Below are 4,432 nucleotides of genomic sequence, written 5' to 3'. Positions count from 1 at the left end.
GATACTTGCCTCGGATTCCATCTCTTCTGACTGAAATAAACAGCGAGGAGATGAGAAATCCGTCATGAGAACCTGTTATGAAATGTGTATGACTGGATGCCATGTGTATGCAATGTATGAAATGCAAATGTATATGAATGCAATGTATGAAATGTATATGCAATGCATGAAGTGAAATGTGTGTGCAATGTTTCAAGGATCTTAGAGTTTAGATTTGTTAAAGAAGAAACAAACGTTAGTTAATCAATTCATTTCTTTTTTTTTTTGCTTCTTTTTTTCTTTTTTCTTTGCCTCATTTGGGCTTACAAGACAGAAATAAAATAAATGATCCTTCAGGTCTCCCGTGGACGCTTTCTCGTTGCCCCCAGGAATGTGTTGATCTGCTGTTCTTCTTGAAGCTGTCCAGTGAGCTCCAATATCCTTCTCTCATAGTCCTGAAAGTATGATTTGAAGGTGTCTCTTTCCTCTTTGAGTTGAACCCAAGATTTTTGCAACTCTTCTAGGTCAGTTGGCATTTCCGGGTGTAGAATAACTTGAGGTTCATATCCTTCGATCTCTGGTTCAATAGTCACAGGTAGTACAGCGGGATATGGCATAAGGAGTTTCTGAGCATGAGTGCGGACCCATCTGAGGTAGGGTTCCATAGGGATAGAATTCCATTGCCCCAGAGTTTTGCTTTCTATTCTATAGACACTGCCCCATGCCTGTATGAACCTTCGTCGGTGTCTATGAGAATCATTCTCGTAATCAAACACAATGCCATGGATAATCATGTCATGAGGACCGTTGCTCCTTGCATATCCGAATTGGCGTAGAGCTAAAGAGGGATTGTAAGTGATGCCTCCTTTAATTCCAAGGAGTGGCACATTAGGGTATTCTCCACAATGATCAATGATAGTAATGTCTCTTTGAAAGAAGTTGTTCCACCGGATATCTGAATGAGACAAAGACATAATCCTGTGAGACCAATGCATTCTTTGTTCATTTCTCAATACTGATCGGGGAAGATGAAATGTAAACCACCTAGCCAGTAGTGGTATACAGCACATGAGAGTTCCTCGTTTCTTCATGGTACGAGTGTGTAGAGAATGTAGAATGTCTCCCAGCAATGTTGGTACCGGGTTACGGATTAGGAAAAGGTTGATGATGTGTACACTTATGAACTGGTCGGGATTTGGGAATAAAACCAACCCATAGATCAAAAGTGCCATAACTTCCTAAAAAGCTGGATAACTTTTGTTTTCTAGCAGTAGTCGAGCCTTTTCCAATAAGAATTTGGCAAGTAAACCCTTAACTCCACTCTTTGTTTCCCAATTGGACTCGATTTCTGATTTCCGCAGATGTAAAGCAGCAGCAATGACTCCAGGTTTTGGAATCCTTTCTAAACCAGTGAAAGGTAATTGATTTCGAACAGGCAATCCAATTAGTTCAGAGAATTCTTCCAAAGTGGGTACCAACTGGTAATCAGGAAAGGTAAAGCAATGATGTTCAGGGTCAAAGAACTGGAACAGGACCCGTATCATGTCTTCTTCAAATTTTGAGGTAACCAAATGGAGTAGGTGACCATGTCTTTCAGTGAATTGAACATTCCTGGGGAATTCTGACACCAAGTCTTTTAGCTCAGACGGTACCGTTGAGATGTTGATTCGGATGTAATCTTTGGTGGCGGGAGCCATTACCTGCAAAAACAAAGGTAAACTCTTTGATCCTTGAAGTGTTTGGTGCAAAAAATGATATGCTTATGATGCAAACATGTGGCACACAAAGACAAATCAAACAATAGCCTTAGGTTTAAAGGCTTGCATGGAGCTGATAGGTGATACCTTCCCCACTGAAGTTGAGTTGGTTAAAACCTGTCCTAGAATAGTATTCGGGTTCTACGATCCTTGGAAGTAACATCTCAATGCGGCGCTCGAGCGGCCGATCAAAATATTCCTCGAGGATAACTAACTTCGATCTATTTCAAAGCTAGCCACTTAAAAGGCCACAAGTCAAGTTCAACTAAAAGGGTTCTAAGACAAATTAGTGTTTAATGACACTTCGGAAGCCTAATATACTCCTTGATCGTTTTCAAGGGACATCAGTATGAACCAAAGTATCGCACTAATGATGACTACCAGATCAACCGTATCGGTACATGCCGTACAGTTTCCTTGGTCTATTGTCATATACTTAAGGTATCTCGAGATTCGGGTTAGAATCTTTCACACAAGCAAAATACCCAAGCAAGCCTTTGAAAAATAGAGCAATCAAATCAATCAATTGAAAACATCGAAGTGATCTATTCTCTTAAGGTAACCCCTTTTGAAAACATTTTGTTTTTGAAAGTATCTCCCCAGCAGAGTCGCCAGTTCTGTGGACCTCCGATTTTTTTTAATACCGGGCCATACCTCTGTTCTGTAGAGATACGTGAACTGACTCTTTTTTGTCGCTTAATGCTTTCGCATTTTTGAAAATATCACAGAGTCGCCACCGACCTTTTATTTTATCCAATTAAGGAAAGGTTTATAAAAGAAACAGAAAAAAGACCTTTAAGAAATTCTGGGTAAGGGGGTAGGTTATACAAAGGGAAGGTGTTAGCACCCTTTGTATCCATGGTTATCCATGGGCTCTTAAGTTTGCTTAGCTCACTTGTTTTTCGATCACTTTTCGATTGCTCTGAAATTGCTCATATGTGGTTTCAAATACCTTTGTAAATTGAATTTTGTAATGATCCGTGGGTGGATGTATACAAAATGCTTGTTTATCTTTCGAAAGATGTTTTTGAAAAGAACGTTAACTTTGTAATAACCCGTGTTTGGATGTATACAAAGTATTGTCTTTTGGAAGTTTTGTTTTGAAAAACAACAGTGTATGAGAATTTTGTTTGTTTTGATTTGAGCAAGCAAACTAGGAGGTCTACCCTGAGTTGTAAGGTCTTTATCCTATTTCCTTTAAAAATCTATCCTTTCATCGGATATAAAAGCAAGGTTCGATTTTGTACTCAAAACAGTAGAATTTGACTTTGATTTTGAAAGATTGTAAAAGGGATTACCTGAAGAGGTGCAAGTGTGATTGTGATTGGATTCAGATATTTATCTTTGAAGTTAGTGATCTAACGATTCAATTTTATCTTTGACATACACGCAGTTTATATGTGCTGGAAATTAAAATGCGGAAATGTAAAGTGCGGAAAGTAAATCTACGCTATTACATCGATTGTGCAGGAAATGTAAACTAGCCTATTTACATGAATTTGACATCCTATACACTTATCTAGGAATTTAAATTGCAAGAAAAATAAAAGGCATGTTTTTGGACTTTTTATGATTTATTTTAATTATAATTAATGCATGATTAATTAAATTAAAATGAAGAAAAAAGATGAAAATAGATTTAAACCTAGAAATTAAGTTTAAAATATGTACAAAATATTTGTCAATTAATTTTAAAACAAAACTAATTTTTTTGGAATTTTTGGAAATTGATTTGAAATTGATTTAAGTTAATTAAAACATAATTATGCAAATAATTATACAAATAATTAAAACTTAAAAAGAAAATTATTCAAAATATGTACAAAATTAGTTTATAATATATAAACAATATTTAATATAAAGAACAATTTTTTTTAGGATTTTTTGATTGGTTAGAATAATTAAAAAGCAAATATATAAATATATACTAATTAATTATGCAAAATATTGAAATTTTGAAGAAAAATAAGATATTTTTATTTCAGAAAATAATATATTATTTTAGAAGTCTAAAAATATTTTTTGTGTATTTTTTGGATTTTTAAAACTATTTTTAATTAATTTAACAAAGAAATTAAAATAAAAATAGAAAATAAAATAGAAATAAAGGATACTGATCCTGTGTGGTTGTTTGTGAGGGAGCATGGTGTGCATGCGTGATCTGGAGCGTTGGATGAGTTGATGGATGGATCAGAAGGCCCAGATGGTGAGGGACCATGACACGTGGAACACCTGCAAAACACTGAATTCCAAGTCAGTTTAAAAAACACGCGCGCGCCTCCCAGCGAATCAGAGGGCGCCACGCATCATCTTCAACCTTCAGATAGGTTTTTACACCGTTCATTTGCAGGTGGTGTAAAAAAACCTAATCTTTTACACCTGGTAATAATAGCGAATACAAGCAAACGTGAGTCTAAATTTGTCGCGATGGTATGGTTGAGTTCGTATTGTTCATGCGAACTCAATGGTGCTATTCAGAACCTGTAATTTTGCCTAATTTGGAAAACCCTAATTTTGGGATAAAGAACCCTAAAATGGTGGTTTCGTGTATACGCATCTAAAACTTAATTAAAGCTCCAGAAATGATCTACACCTCAAACCAAACTCAATAGTATGTCTACATCTTGTTAAATATGTGTGAATAGCCAGATACGAATTGATTTTAGTTTGAATAATTTTTGACCTGTGTAGCTCGA

This window comes from Vicia villosa, linkage group LG7 (genome assembly GCF_029867415.1).
Source record: "Vicia villosa cultivar HV-30 ecotype Madison, WI linkage group LG7, Vvil1.0, whole genome shotgun sequence".
Taxonomy (NCBI): Eukaryota; Viridiplantae; Streptophyta; class Magnoliopsida; order Fabales; family Fabaceae; genus Vicia; species Vicia villosa.
This window is presented reverse-complemented; position numbering follows the sequence as displayed.